The following is a 16,521-nucleotide window of genomic DNA, read 5'->3' on the forward strand; positions in this document are numbered from 1 at the left end:
ACGCTCTGAGGTCACCCCCGTGTATAAAAAGAGGGAGAATCTGGCATTTGCGGGTATTTGAGCTGAAAAGTACATGTGTCCAAAAATGGAAGATTGTACCAATGGGAACAGGTGGGCAATTTTCCTCCCACAGCTCTGCTTTCCTTCAGCAACTCCGCAGCCTCCATTTGCCAGACCAGAAGACACGTACGTCTTCCTTTCCACACGTACGCATGTCGATGACAAAGTTGCCCTTCTGGGAACAGCGCAGGAAGATTAATCCCAACGTGCCATTACCCAGACTTTGAAGCATGAGTATCCAGAGCTAAACCCACATCCCTTACACCACCAAACCCTGATAGCACATGCTAATCTGAAGCTGCCGGTGGCATTTTTTGCAGCCTGTGCAGTCAAAGCGCTGTACTTAAAGGCTAATTTTTTCCCTAAATGCCAAATAAGCACCTTACTTTCAGCGACAGACCTTAAAAAGGCCACTCGGCACTGCCGACAAGTTCAGCTGACGGCCCAGGTCCTTTTCCGAGGGTCTCAGCCCACCCTCTCCCTGCACGACTGCTTTGGGAAGCCGGGTTGCCCCAGGTCCGGGGAACGGAGGCACCGCCTTGCACCCCACGTCCCCTCCTCCTGGGTGCCAGCCCCCCGGGTCCAACCGTGCTCTGCACCGCATCCGCGCCGCGTCCCGAGGGATGGGCCCTCCGCCCCGGGGCCACACCGCGCACGGAGGGAGCCCGTGCAGGAACGGCGCAAAGGGAGCGAGCGCTGGTCCGGAGAGCAAAGCAAAACGGCCCAAGGGCTGCCTTTGGCTGGGGGAAGCCTGGGCACCAAGCTCAGCTCCGTCTCAGGGGCCTCTTACTTGCCACATCCTTCTCCCAAGAGCCGTAGTTACACTAAATGAAAGAGCAACTGGAAGATGAGATGCGCTCTACCAGGGTTCAGAGAAATCAAGCGCATAAAACAAACTGAGCAGTGCAAAAATGAAACAGGTTTCAGTTGCATCGATATCGGACTTTTCCTAAGGAACAAGGAAAAGGCAAGAGACGTTTGCCATTAAACTCACAACCCCCTTATGGTGCCCTGCCACATCCAGCTTAAACTCATTTTCCTTTCCATATTTTTCATTATGAAAAAACCAAACCTGGAAGGTTTGAGAGGCACAACAGCTGCCAAGAACTCTCTCCCCGCAGGACCTCTCACTTGCTTTTCTATGTCTAACAAATAAACATTTTCTCGAAAACATCGTTCACCATTTCTGTCATTTGTATACAGAGACAGAAGCATCTGGGAAGCAGGAAGGAAGAAATTAGAACTCTATTAGCAAAGATTTGTCCTGAAGTGCATGCACAAACTCAATAAGGCTCCGCGACACGCTGGAGCACAGGCGCTGTCGGGAGGTTGCACGCCGATGCCAACATCTAGGCTGCGCTAAGGGGTTCCCAGCGGAGCCAGAGCAATTTCAGTTCGACAGAAGAAACAAGATTGTTACTGGGCTGAACTTCCTAACGCCATTCCTCCATGCCATATAAAAAGTCTGTTCAATGCCAACCTGACTCTGAAGAACAGGTGGAGAAAGAAAAGCAGGTGCTTTGGTGCTTCCCCAGCTCCTAAGAAGCTTTCGCACTTTGGGGACAGCGATATTTATTCCTGCCTGGGGAAAATAACCTTCCTGCCTTTGGGTGACAGAAGCTGGAGAAGGGAAAAAGCGGAAGCTGCCCGCACCAGTCTGCCCGTCGGTCGCGGCTCACCCCCACGCGACACCCGGTTGCAGCAGGAGAGCGCCCGGCTCTGCTCTGCACGGCGTGAACCAGGTGCCGGCAGCAGCGTGCCCTCCTGGCACCCGGCATCCCGCCAGCTCTGCCCGCGCTGGAGCCTTCCTCCGGCTGGATGCGTCCAGGGAGGCCAAGGCACGCGGGCCAGGCTCCGCTCCCCGGGGCGCTGGAGCACGAAGCCATCGCCAATCTCCTGCAAAAGGCACGGCAGCCGAGCAGCCCGCCTCCTCCAGCACTGCAACCTGCCTGGCATCGCGACAGAGTTCCTTGCCACGCTCTTCCCATCTCCAAACCGCTCCTTCCTTCTCCTAACAGACCCCCGTAACGCGGTGCGCTGTCTGTCTGCCGCGCTGATCCCCACGGCAGCTCCGCGGAAAGCCCTTCCGAGCACGCCGCCGGCCCTGCCAGCAGCGCTCGTCCAGCTGAGCACGCCCTGCCGCCGCAGCGCCGGGCGCCAGGACAAATTTCCTGCAATTCAGGAGCAGGCAGAGGAGAGCAGCCTCCCCGAACGCTGCTACCGGCACACGGAGCGCTCGAGGCGCGATGGGGATTAAAAGAGGTTCATTTCTGTCCCTTGTAACAGCAGCTTCACCACCTTAGCTATTTCTGTGTGCGCTCACTGCTTTACTTTCCGCATGCTCCTGAACAGGGCAAGGGCAGGCTGTCACTTCAGCTTTACTTTATGGAAAGTCAGAAATCTGACCTTTCTGGTTTTCCTCTCGCAGAAAGCCGCGGTGCTTTGCTTTCAAACGCCGCGCTCCTGGATCCCCTCTGCGCCAGGCAGACAGGACCAGGGCCCCGCTCTGCCAGCGCATTAGCAGGGATGCATCGCTCCCCGGAGTCTGCATTGCATAGCCAGGAGATGCAGCACGTCGGCAGAGCTGTGGGTTTCAAATGCATCTGATTTAAAAATAAAATTAAAAAAAAAAAAAAATCAAAGTCTTAAATTCTGCTATGCACGAGAAGAACCTGCAGTGGCTTTCTATGCTCTGCTCATTACATATTTAACGTGACAGGCAGAACTTAGGTGATAAGGAGAAACAAAGAGGGAATTTGAAGAAGCAAGGGAAGGGAGCACAGAGCCAAGCGATCGATCCTCACAGACGTGCGGGAGGATGCTGGGAGCAAGCGAAGCGCACGTGTGTGCGCACACCAACCCCGGGCGAGCTGCTCGCTCGTGCCTCGCCATAGACACTACGAAAGCAGAACACATCCATTTTACATTTTCACTTGCGTAAGCAGAAGAGGTGAAATGCCCATTTCTAGTGGCAAAAGAGACTAGAAAGCCAATGTCTGAGAAGCTCAAAACCATCCCAGATTTTTATTGCAGCCTCTCCACTGTATTCTAAGGTTTCACTGAAGAGTTTAATTATTAAAGATGGCATTAAATATACGCACACAGGTAACGCCTCCTGCCCTTTGAGCAGAGACCTAAAGAACTAGAGCACTAGAAATATGGTATTTTCTTTTCGATTGGCAAAATAATTGCCGTGTGTTCAAAACATTCATATTACAGCTCAATTAAGCAAATGATATCCGAGTCACTGGCAAGTCATCTTTGTGGCAACTGAGTATTTAGCAAGAATAGCAGGTTCCCCAGCAATCGATGTTAATGCAGATGGCAAGGACAATCCGTCGGAAGGTGGTGAAGCGCAACACTTCCCTGCGCATCCAAAGCAAACCAGAGGCTCTCTGCCGGCTGCAGCGGTGTGGGCTTTGCATCCAACGCTTGGAAGGACGCTCTGCAAGCCTGGGAAAGATCCATTCAAACATTGCACGGGCACTTAGGTGAATAGTCAATCCATGCGAAAAAACGGCCAATGGAATTAATCAGGTACAGGGGCTTAGGCCAGTAATCCTGCCTTAACTCCTAAACGTGCATCCTACCCAAGAGATGCGAGAAGATTTGGTAGATCTCTCCTCCCGTGACTAATCCGGTGCATTCTGCTGGGAAGAGATTGCTCGCTTTCCCGCCGGCCGAGCGGGAGCCGGGCTCTGGCTCTGCACGAGCTCGGTACGGGGCAGGCAAGGAGGCAGCTAGGGCAGGTCTGCTGCGACCGGCGCTGCCGTGCCACTCCTGCTTCAGCACACTTCAGCATTTTGAGCCTGTGTCTTTGTCAGTTTAGAAACTACAGTACGAGCAGCAGTTTTCCCAGGCTGCTAATTAGACAGTTAATTTGTAAATCTTATTATATGGATAATAAAGTTATCAAATCCCACTGGTGAGCTACCAACGTCCTGAGTCATTTATATACAACAAAAAATGAAACATTAACCTTTACCATTTGTTATTGCACAAGGCAAGAATGTTTACTGGCCCTAAATTCTTCTTCAGGGCTACCTCCATTGCAGGCATCTGGGGAGACATCTCTGTCTTGGGGGAAGCAAAGGACACCAAACCCAACAGAAGACAAGAGGCAGAGCCCTGGAGCTCAGTGACCCTCCGCAGGCGCACGAGACTTGCTGGAAGGCACATTTGTAATAGCGGCCCCAACACAGTTTCTCAGATCTGGGGAGACTTGCACCAAAGCGTCAGGGCGAGACCGCGCAGCTCCATCCCCTGTGATCCTGGTGCAGGCTGCGGAAGAAGGGTCTCCTAGAAGGTTGGTTTTCAGAGCTAAGAAACCACAAGAGCAACAGGGCAACAGCGTATTTCCAAACCCTAGGAACTAGCCTGATTTTGAAGGATGAAAAGAGAGAAAATGTTGACAGCGTTGCTTAAAAAATGAATATATGTATATATATACACACCCCTAAGGGCTTCTTGGCCTAAACCACTGCTCAAAAATCCTCAAGAAAAAACATCAAGCAGCTTCCCAAGCGGATCACAGAACCCACCAACCAGAAAAATCTCATCAAAACGCGTTCCAAGAGTACGAACGTTGCAGAGCACGTGTCCGGCTGCACCTCCAGCATGGGAAGGGACCCCCGGGGAAGGGGGGCTGCTCGCGCGGCTCCGCAGTAGGCACAACACCCACCAGCTCCAGGCTGCTGACAGCCAGCCAAACCAGGCTGCTGAACGCAGGGAGCCAGGCCAGCAAATTAAAGCTTTATTTAACAGCGTGTGCTCGGGAGCAGCCGTACGTTTGCATGTTTTGGAACAACGCTGCAAATTATTGCAGCGGACAGAAGCTCCTGGTATGTCCCCGGCAATGGCAGGAGGGACAAATCCGGCACTTGACTGCACCGCATGGAAATATCGCTGCAAGAAGCCGGTTGGAAGTCCCCTCATTGCTGAGGTCTTCTGTCATCACAGGCCCACGGCTGGTGGCCAAGATGGGCGGCAAGCCGAACGCTGCTCTGGGAGACGACTCCCCCAGCCCCGCCTGCCTCGCGGCCGCCGTGCGTGCCCCTGCCGTAGGGCAAGGTCTCGCCCCCGCGCCTGGACCCCTGCCGTCGTCCTGCGCGTCAGCGGGACACGGCCAATAACGAGATCTTCAGTGAAAGGAAAAAATAAGAGAGGACAGACCTCGACATTAACGCAAGCGCAAGTGGAGAAGAGCAGGTGCTTCCAGCATCGTGAAGCAGCTCCGGGAGCAGCCGGGCAGGTTGCAAGGTACGTCAGTCACCTCGCCGCGTGGGAGAGCTGACGGAGCAGCCAGCCTCCAACGCCGTGCTCCCAGAGCTGCGCAGGGCTCCGGCACGCCAAGTTACCAGCTGCCCTGGTTTCAGCTGGGATAGAGTTCATTTTCTTCCTAGTAGCAGGCACAGTGCTGTGGTTTGGATTTAGTGGGAGAATAACGCTGATAACACGCTGATGGTTTAGTTGTTGCTCAGTGCTGCTTATGCCAGTCAAGGGCTTTTCAGCTTCCCATGCTCTGCCAGGGGCACAAGGAGCTGGGAGGGGGCACAGCCAGAACAGTTGATCCCAACTGCCCCAAGGGCCATTCCATACCATACGGCGTCATGGGCAGTATAGAAACTGGGGGGGTTGGCCGGGGAGCAGCGATCGCTGCTGGGAACTGGCTGGGCATCGGTCGGCGGGTGGGGAGCAATTGCATTGGGCAGCACTTGCTTTGGATGTTATTATTACTATTATTATTATATTGTTATTATTATTATTTTACTTTATTTTATTTCAATTATTAAACTGTTCTTATCTCAGCCCAGGAGTGTTTCTCACTCTCACTCCTCCCATTCTCTCCCCCATCCCATCGGGGCAGGGGCAGTGAGCGACGGCTGCGTGGTGCTGAGCTGCTGCCTGGGGCTGAACCACGACACCAGCCCAGGACTGCTTAACCCATCACGAGCATCCAGAGAGTCCCCTCGTCCCTCCGACGCTCCCAGGAAAAGCAGCAAAAACCTCTCTGCGGGAGGGGACAGGGCAAGACGTTGCAGCGCGACAGGGCCAGCATTTATGCCCCTCCAGGCTTGCCAGGACAGGCTGGGCAGCTGCAGCCCGCGGCAGGCGGATGCACCCATGCGCCCTGCGCTCTCGGGGGCTGCGGAAGGAGCGTGGGCCCCGCTGTTCCTGTGTACCCTGGGCAGGGAGCAGCCCCGGCCCACGACGCCGAAGCCCAGGCGTGCGAGGGGCTCCCGCGGCCGATAGCCCGGGGCTCTGCCCTTCTCCCACGCCGCAGCGCGGGGCGGAGCAGGAGCAGCCCTGGCCACGCTGACGGCCCCCACTGACACAGGTATCGCCGCCTTTGCCTCACCTGGTTTATCGCGAAGGCAGAGCTTGTTTGCTCTGCGTCGCCTGCACGCGCACCTCCCCTCCCCTTCGGAGTATCTTCTTCTGTTTACAAAATGTAAACAAATGCAAAAGAGCTTCCCCGCCATATGCACCGTAGCTCACCTCGCATGCCCCGTCTCCATTCAGACGCTTTCCCAAAAGCAGACAGTTGGGCAGTTTGCCCAAAGATAGAACAATGCTGAAAGATTTGCTCTTAGAATACAAAATCTTGCCCAGACCAGTGGCTTCTGCCCAGGAAAAGCCCTTTATCAAAGCTTTAAGCTCCTTACACTGGCATCAGGCTACCCGGGGGAGCACGGGTATTCCCAGGAGTATGAAAGCCCAGCGAAGTCCCAGGGTTAGCGTTTTATTTGCAAACTCCAAGTGCCTGAGGCTGCTGAGTCCGTCCCGGACAGCAGCACGGCGGCAGCAGCAGACCCACGCGCTGGAGCTGCGTCTCTGCCCGTGCCGTTACTGCCAGCACACGCGTTCGCCCAACGCAGCGGCCAGCCCTGCTCAGAGCGGTCCGATGGGGTATTTTGGGGCTCATTTCTCCAGCATAACTTTGACCTTGCTCTGCATGAGATTTTTGGGATGCTGGAAGCACGCTCTAGAGGGAAACCTGCCTTGCCCCGTACCCTGGCCACACCGCACGGACCCGCTCCGTGCAAGGAGCCGGATGCCTGCGAAGGGTCGCGGATGCCCGAGGGAAAGCAGTGGCGTTGTGCCACCCGAAGCACCGCATCTCCACATGGCCCAGAAAAGCCGGGAGAGCCCCAACGCTGCCCGCAAGGCGCAGCAACCCCGACACAAGCTCTTGGCCATTGGCACGGGGCCCTGGCACCAGCCCGCAGCTGAGGGCTTAAAAATGCCAGGAGAGCACAAACCTGCGATGTACCTGGCGAGCGGAGCAAGGCTGGCTCGAGATGATAAATCATTCCCTGACCCCTGCACGCTATCGGCTTGGAGCCTGCCACAGGAGAGCTGATTAGCCTCATCTCCCACACGAAACGTCGTTAGCTGGCAGGAAGGTATCCAGCCCTCCTCAAAAACCCAGACGCTGTGACAAATGACTTCCCGCAGGAATGAACCCTCCCTAGCAACTCCGTGCTGCGTAAAGCAGCGTTGCCTTTTATTTGATCTCCATTTGTTGCTCTAATTTCATTGCGTGAACTCCTTGTCCTGATGTTCTGTAGAAGGGGCTAATCAATTTTCCCCGAGTCCTTCATGAAATGAATAATTCAGGGAAGTCACCTCTACCGCTCCCCCTCGGGTACGCCTCTTCCCAGAACAGCCATTCCCGCTGCAGGGAAGCCCTTTGTCCAGCGCCGCCGGGCAAGGGAGAGGTCTGGAGGCACCCCGAACCGGCGCGGGTACGGAACGCCAAGGCAGGCAGACAGATGGAGAGTTAACGGAGCCAGGAGAAGGATCGAGCAAGATTCATCTGAAAATCAAACCCAGGGAGGAGTTAAAGCCTCCCCAGAGAGCTGACAGAGCCGTGCTTCAGCAGATGGCTCTAATATCATGAAGCTTGAAGATTATTTCGAGCGCATCTCAGCGTATAGCTGCTCCCTTACAACCTGTGGCAAGTCCCATTTGGATAACGTTTCCACTTCCTAAATAACACGAGATGCAGCTAAACGGCTTGGAATCTGGCTTATCAAAACTGGAGAAAACAAAATAACCGAAAAGAAAGATTTTTAAAAGGAGCTTTGTGTTGCTCCACCTACGCTGGGCAAACCCACGGGGTCAGATGCATTAGCCCGGCTTTGCCCCAGCGATGCACTGAAAGGCACCACAGCCAGCAGTTGCCCACAATTTTCCATTGCCACGTTAAAAAATAAGACCTGCTACATCAAAGGCAGTGAAGCATGGTAATCACAAAATAAGGGGAAAGAAGGTTTCCAGGAGGGGAAGTCCTGAATTTCTGACAGCACTTTACAGCTTTTAATCACTTACAGCGCAGAGAGAGAAGCTGAGCTAAAATTTGTGCTATTTGGATTTAATCCCCAGCTTTGGCTAAAAGCTTTCTGGAGTTCTCACAACGCAACAAATACCTTCAGCTCCCCATCAGACGTCAGCGGTTTTCCCGTTGTCAGCTCCAGAGAGACACGGTAGAAATGACGGTGCTCTGGGAGCTTTAGGCTGCAGTTCTCCTCTACGGAAACCTCTCGGAAAACCGCCCCGGGGATTGGGATGACGGGGGGTTACGGCGCGCCCGGGCCGATGCGCTGGCCGCGTGCGCGACGTTTGCTCGTTGGACCCCAGGACGGCCGTGCCTGCCTCCGCGGCGGGACGGCAGCCCCAAGGAGCGACGAGCAGCTTTCGCCCCTCGGTGGGCGCCGGGGTTTGGCTGATGGGCACCGCCGGGCGCGCGGCAGCATCCCGGAGCCGGGACGAGCGGGAAGGCTAACGGAGGGGACGGGGCAGAGGGAGAGGGGGAGATGCCGCCGATTCCAGCAAAAGATAAAGAAGGGGCGCGGGAGGTAAGGAGCGCGATGGCATTTCTGTACGGTTTGGGTTCCTACAGAGAAGGAGAGCTGTTTTTCTTAAGGAAGAGGGGAGGAAAGAAAAAGGGCGAGCAAGACAGCAGGCTTCTCCTCTGCGAGGTCTCACCAGCCTTGTTTCTCTCGAAGACTGACTGCCTGAACAGCCACAAAGATTTTTCAACCCAAGAAAGCGATTCTTATTCAGACCAGCTAATTCTGCGCTAACGGTACAAAGAAACCCTCACTACAGATTTGAAGAGGCCCAGCCTTGCAAATTAGTGCTGGGAAAGCTGTCATTCAGTGCCAGAAACATAAAACTGCACTTCCTGGTATTTCTAAAGTAAAAGCAGCAGGATATATTTTGTTGAAGCTATACAATCTTCCAGCGTTATAAAAACAATCAGCACCATCCATTCTGCTCTCCGGCAGATCCTGTCAGCAGTTCCCGATGCAGGAATCACATTAAGCCCCTACACCACAGGCAGGACTTCTGCCCGTCGTTACTCATCCAGGCTGCCTTCTGGGAAGGGACGGAGCACGGACGCGAACACGTGCCGGATCAGGGCCTGCCACGGGCTCCGGGAGCAGCCCCTTGGCCGAAGCCGCTTCCCCTTTTCCAGGGAGAGGAGGATGCTGCTGCTCCTCCCGGCGCCGCGGGAAGGGCTGAGCCTTCCAGGCGAGGAGCTCAGCGACGGGGACTGCGCACCTGCAGAGCGGGAATCCTCTCCTATGTGAAATCCTTGTTCGGGAAAGGGCGGACAAACATCCTCATTCATTTGGGCTCCTCTCTGCCCATACACCCGGTACCAGCTCCGGGCTGCTTGCTCACGCCTCCCATTCGCCCTCCAGGGAGGGTTCCCACTTCTCCAAGAAAACAGACCCCTCGCTCTTCAGCTTGCTTGCTCTTTGGAAGGGGAAGAGGGGAACGTTAGCTTTCAAACAAGGCTGTGCCTGGAGAGATCCGGGACCCTGCAGGAAGAGCCCCTCTCCAGGGCCCGTCTCCCAAAGCCCGCAGTGCCAACCGTCCGCGGCACCCGCCGCTCTGCGCACCCACGCCAGGGCTGGCAGCTATTTCCAGAGACACAAAAGACATTAATTTGACATTAGAGAGCCTCGTCCCCCCTCAGACTTTAAATACTTCATCAGCATTTCTCCTATACCAAGCTGTAACAGAGATTCACTTTCAGACTGAATAATTCAGCCCCGTGCACGCTCCTGGCCGGTGCGATGCACGGAGCGGCAGCCGCGGCTGTGCCGGCAGGAGCCAGCAGTGCCAGCAGCAGCTCGGGGAGCCCCGCCGAGCCCCCCCAGCCCCAACTGCACAGCCAGAGCCCGAGGTGGCTTGGGGAGGAGGCACTCCTCAGCAGCAGCATCGGGCAGCAGAGCCCAGCTGGCGCCGGGCCCCGGCGCAGGCAGCAGGACTCGCCGCAAACCTCCAGCGCTGGGCAAGAGCCCGGGCTGTGCTAGCCCAGATTTAGCCCATCCCCGATTCCTCCATGAATTAGGAGTTTGAGGACTCCCCAGGAACGTTGCTGTGCTACTGATGCCCCGGGCTGGGGAGGAAAATGCATTCAGGTGCCGAGCGGTTTTGTGGGCAGGGTCCGGGCTGCTCCTCGCGCTGCCGCAGGCTGGGTATTTCGGAAGGCTCCTGCAGACACCGTCTCCACCTCCCCCTCTCTGCTCCTGCAATTCACGGGTGACTGAGCCTTTCAGCCTGTGCCGTCTCCGCGCTCTGGTGCTCATCCGCATTTCCACAGCATCTCCCACTCGTGGCTCAGCGTGGCAGCACCCGCCTAATTTCCAAGACCAGCCCGGCTCAGACGCGGCAGACGAGACCCCCCGCTGCCCATGCCCCTCGCCACGCTGCCGCGTCGCGGGCAGGACACCCCAGAGAGCTCTTGACGCATCCGGGCAGCAGCGTAACTATCCCCATCCCTCCCACGTACCCCTCGCTCGCTGCGTGGCTACCGTTCATCTGTGCCCTTGCCTTGGAAGCCGGTTACGACTCGTCTGCTCTTTGAGCTGCTCCAGTTTCTCACGCCCAAGGGCCAGATGAACTCAGCACGTCCCAACACGAGTTTTGCGCTGACCTTCAGTGGTGGCACCCCGCCTCGGTCCTCGGGAGGGAGAGGACGTGGCGGGCAAGGTGGGAGTTCAAAGCACGCTCAGCTGTCCACAGCCCCCCCTCTGCAGCTCTGACCCCCAGCAAGGTCCCTGGATGGTCGCAGCAGCACCCGTTGCTCCCCCAGGGAATTGCACGGGTGCCCCGGAGCCGCTGACTTTTCCAGTTCCGTCCCCCCAAAGGTGCCTGGGGTTCAGATCCCCCCAACGCACGCCTGTAAAGCAGAAGCCTGTCGCTCCATTCGGTGCAAGCAATGCTTCTGGGCACTCATTTCCCCGCGCAATTTAGGGACGTAAGAAAATACAAAGAATACAAAAATACAAAGAAAGTACAGCCTTGCAGAACTGTAGAAGAAAGCCTTGCTGCTCCCTGTGCACCTGGAGGGCAGAGAGACCCTACAGACGTCGGGTCGAACGCCTCCGCTGCTGCCACAGAGCTGCCCCGTCCTCCCGGGGACGCCACGCCGCAGCAACGTTCAGGTGCTGCAGCTGCGGGGTACAGCCGGCATTTGTGGCTTCTCGGGGTAAGACCTCGTCAACAAAAATCAAGTGAATCCAGCGCCTGCGGTGCCCAACGCACAGAAGCAGCCCACAGCAGCTGCGCTGAAGAGCAGGGGGACGAAGGCTACTCTGCTGTTCATTTCAAAAAGAGGCGTCTTCAAAACTCCTTTTTTTTTTTTAAAAAAGGGTTAAATATTTTGAGCCCAGCCATGCACTTTCAGAAGGATTTGAGTACATAGGAACAAAACATTCAAAAAAAAAGGCTGCAGCTTTTATATGAAATATCCGTAATGAATTGACAACATCCTCTGCATGATAACGAATGTATTGAAGCCAGGCAGGATGAGGAACATCAATCACCCACAGCGATATAATAGGTGTGGGCAGGGAAGGGGATGATGACAGCATTAGAGCTCGGATCAGGGAAAGATCTTCATTTCTCCCACCGCATGTGCCAGAGGAACGCCTAAAGCCGCATCCAGGCTGCAAGGGCCGGGGGCTGCCCAGGCAGGGGGGCTGCGCGGGGAAGCAGCAGGGGTGACGCAGCCGGCCCTGCTCCTGCAGCTCTTGCTGGACGTGGCAGAGGGTGAGTCCCTCCACCCAGGGCCCAGCAAAAGCCCAGCTCCTGCCTCCTCTCCAAATTGCTTGGGCCAAAAAAGCCGCTTGGGAGCAGCGAGCAGAGCACCCCCGCAGCCTCGTTCCTCCCTGGCATCCTAAAGAAACCCGCGGGAACCGCTCCTCGCTGCCCGCCCTGCGTGCCGGTCCCCCAGCCGCGCAGGCAGGGACGGTCGCGCAGGTCCGCGCCCCAGTCCCACCGCAAAGCACGCTATTAAGAGACCAGCAAAAGCCCCCGGCAGAACGGCTCGCCTGCGGGAACCTTTACGGAGAGGCTCTTTGCAGCCCGCGCAGCTGCACGCCCCAGCGCTTCAACAGGGGCGGCCACGCGGGCCACGCGGCGTGCAGGCACCGTGCCGCAGCGCTCGCCCGCTCCCCAAACCCGGCCGCCTCCCGGGACGCGCCCGGGGCCAGCAGCGATGTTCAAAGCGATGAGAACGAAGCCGGCGATACGTTTCCCTGCCCCAAGCGCGGAGGAATGGCAGGCACCTCGCCTCTCTGCTCCTTTTCCCTGCGCCAGGTGCTGCTGCAGAGTCCCACGCACGGAAGCAGGGGGAACCGCGCCGGCCGTGAAACTGCCCACGCACCGGCCCTGGCAGATGCCCTGAACGAGCGGGAGGGAAGCGTGCCAATCTCTAATCTTTAATTACAGCCAGGTGACACGCTGCAGCAACGCTAACAGGTAATTTTTCCAAGTTGGAGTTTGTTTCTTTCCATGTTAACGTCCCCTCTAACCTATTTCTTAAAAGCCCAGATGACGAGCCTCATGGTGCTGCATGCGGAGGAGTTCGTCACGGCCTCAGGTGGCGAGGACGGTGCTGAGCTGGAGCGGGACGGCCCCAGCTCCCGGGCTGCGGAGCCACCCTGTGACGGTCGAGGCAAGCGGGGACGCCGACGTTTCAGCGGCTCACCTGGGGATCGCAGGCGTCGGAGGAAAAGCACCCAGGCGCGGGCTGAGGCGAGGCAGCGAGAGGTTTCTCGAGATCATAGAATAGAATCATAGAATAGAATCATAGAATCGTTTAGGTTGGAAAAGCCCTTTAAGATCATCCAGTCCAACCAGTAACCTACACTACCAAGTCCACACTAAACCAATCAAGGGCAGACCAGACTGAACCATGTCCCCAAGTGCCACCTCTGCCCGTTTTTTGAACACTTCCAGGGATGGGGACTCCCCCACCTCTCTGGGCAGCCTGTTCCAATGCTTGACCACCCTTTCCATAAAGAAATTTTTCCTAATTTCCAACCTAAACCTCCCCTGGCGCAGCTTGAGCCCATTTCCTCTCGTCCTATCGCTAACTACTTGGGAGAAGAGCCCAACACCCCCTCCCTGCCCCCTCCTGCCAGGAGCTGCAGAGCGATGAGGTCTCCCCTCAGCCTCCTCTTCTCCAGGCTGAACACCCCCAGCTCCCTCAGCCGCTCCCCACCAGCCCTGTGCCCCACACCCTTCCCCAGCTCCGCTGCCCTTCCCGGACACGCTCCAGCACCCCAATGTCTTTCTTAAGACATGCAGGACTCTTAAGAGATGCAGGACTGATGGGCAAACTCAGTTCTACTTTAGAGAGACAGGACAGGCAGCATCGAGGAAACTGCTGCAGCCCCCTCCGAGCCCGGTCCCTTTGCAAAGGGACGGGGTCCGGGTCCCCGGGGACACCCCTGGGGACAGCCCGGTGCCTGCGGCCAGCTCCGCTCACAAGCACCCGCGCAGCAGCTTCGGGACCTGTCCCAGCCCCGTGACGACACCTCCAGCATCTCCACCAGCGGGAGATGGAAAATAAGTGCTCTGTGATTAATCGAGGCCCCGAGGGACCAGATTAAACAGTCTTGGCAATTAGTTCTGGATTTCTTACGAAGGCGCTGGAAGACAGTGGAAAGCCGCGGCAGTCCCTGGAGGATGAACGCCGAGTCCTCTTAAAACCCTGCCTCGCCTGCACCGGTTACACAGCTCCCCGCTCGCCCGCTCCTCGGGCTCGCTGTTGTGACGTGTTAAATTACAGATGGTCTCAATTAAAAGTGCAGAGATGGAAAGGAGGCTTGGGGGAAAAAAAAAAAAAACAAAACCAAAACCCAAACCCCGCACACAACAAGAAAGAGAAGATCATTAAAAACTTGGCAGCCTACTTTAACTCTGGTGACCTGGTAATTTAATGTGGTAATTGAAACTCTGGGTCAGCCTCTTGAGAGGGGGTAGAAATATTGAGAGGTATCTCTCCAGGCACGAGTCAGGCATTAAGAAGAGGGCAGTCCCAGGTGCACCCACCATCATCCCAATTACTATACTTGCATCTCAGAGCCCTAGAAGATGGCTGCTAGCTTGCTTTAGAGAGGCATTTCTTTTTGTAACAGCGTATTAATCCTGTTTGAGGAAGCTAAAAACCCAGTCCCCAAAGTGCTAATACCATAACTCAGTTAAAGCTGGATTTTGTCACTTATCTCCAAGACAGAGAGGGGAACTTCACTCCCATTTTCTTCCTCGCATCCCCTCCCCAGTTAAATGTTAATATTCTGACCATTGTCTTATTTCCAAAACCAGAGACCGAGGTAATTATTAAAGTGGCAGTGCTCAGATCACGCTGCCTTCGCGTCCACGGGCAGACGTGGCGCTCTGGGACATGGCTCAGTCTGGTCTACCCTTGACTGGTTCAGTGTGGGCTTGGTAGTGTCGGGTCAATGGTTGGACTGGATGATCTTAAAGGTCTTTTCCACCTAAACGATTCTAGGATTCTGTGATTCTAAATAAGCCAGGAGGCTTCAGGGACGCCAGGCGGGTGAAGGGTCTCTCAGCACTTACACGGTTCACGGCGCACGCACCCTCCCCCGGCGTACCGTGGCCACGTCCCGCCGCCTCCCCCGGCTCGCCGCATCCTGCCCCGATTCCAGCTCTGCCTGAAGCCTGGTGCCCGCCCGGCCCTCCCGGCGCTGCCTGGCACAGCCGGCTGCACGGCGGGCACCGGCCCCTCGCGCCACTCCCCCCGCCGCGGTAAGCACCGTCGCAACCCTTGCGGCACCGAGTGACAAGCCGCAATTGTTTAGGAAAAATTTCTTTACGGAAAGGGTGGTCAAGAATTGGAACGGGCTGCCCAGAGAGGTGGGGGGGTCCCCATCCCTGGAAGCGTTCAAAAAACGGGCAGAGGTGGCACTTGGGGACATGGTTCAGTCTGGTCTACCCTTGATTGGTTTGGTGTGGACTTGGTAGTGTAGGTTAATGGTTGGACTGGATGATCTTAAAGGGCTTTTCCAACCTAAACGATTCTATGATTCTATGATTCTAAGATGCAGGGTAATGTCATGCAAGGGTAGAGAGAAAATTAAGAAACCTAGGACACAAAACGAGTCTTGGTTCATTCAAGCATCGGAACAGGCTGCCCAGAGAGGTGGGGGAGTCCCCATCCCTGGAAGCGTTCAAAAAACGGGCAGAGGTGGCACTTGGGGACATGGTTCAGTCTGGTCTACCCTTGATTGGCTTAGTGTGGACTTGGTACTGTAGGTTACTGGTTGGACTGGGTGATCTTAAAGGGCTTTTCCAACCTAAACGATTCGATGATGCTATGATTCTACCCTTGATTGGTTTAGTGTGGACTTGGTAGTGTAGGTCAATGGTTGGCCTGGGCGATCTTAAAGGGCTTTTCCAACCTAAACGATTCGATGATTCTGTGATTCCAGCCTCTGTGCCCGCTACCGACGGCTCTCTGCTTCCACCGTCGGTCTGTGCGCCCCAGCCCAGGCTGGTTACTTTAAAAGCCCTGCATCTGACCACCGCGCTGGCTTTTCTCTCTGCCCCGCCAGCATTTCCAGCCGCTCACCGCAGCAGCAGCGCTGCCAGCCTTGCCTGACATAGCCAGCGCAACCTCCACGTGATGCTTTCGCAGGCGGGATTTAAAATTAATGACAGTTTCCCAAAAGATGTCTTTCAAACGCCGCAGACCCAGGATTAGCCTGTTGGGAGGAGCAGGGTGTCAGACTGCGCGGAGAGGATCGGGAGACTCCCACAGCTGCTGGAGGGAGACGTGGGCTGGTTTCTGCGAGCTCCCTTCGGAACCTCAGCAGGATCTGCAGGGGCAGCTGCGACTCAAAGCCCCACGAAGGCAACAGGATCCGCACGGATCCATTGCGGGGACATTACGGGTTCATCTGCCTCAAAGAGCTGGCGTCACCTACGCCTCGGCGGTGGCCCAGAAGCCACGGGCGAGCAACCATACAGGTGCCTGCAGCCTGGGAGCAGGGACACGGCGCTAAGGCAAGCGGATTAAGGAGCCTTATCTGCAAATGGCAAGCGTTAAACCAGCCTCTTGTATAAATCACGGACTTCGCACGCACTCAGAGCATCTCGGGGCGATGGGACCGGGTGCCAGCCCCGTGC

General features: G+C 56.2%; 1 protein-coding gene across 2 annotated transcripts in view; it reads right to left on the reverse strand.

Annotated features, from left to right (window-relative positions):
- Positions 1–16,521, reverse strand: part of PRKCB (protein kinase C beta) — a 137,147-nt gene that overhangs the window by 82,056 nt on the left and 38,570 nt on the right. The gene's annotated exons all lie outside the window — the stretch shown is intronic.

This window comes from Pelecanus crispus, chromosome 11 (genome assembly GCF_030463565.1).
Source record: "Pelecanus crispus isolate bPelCri1 chromosome 11, bPelCri1.pri, whole genome shotgun sequence".
Classification (NCBI taxonomy): domain Eukaryota; kingdom Metazoa; phylum Chordata; class Aves; order Pelecaniformes; family Pelecanidae; genus Pelecanus; species Pelecanus crispus.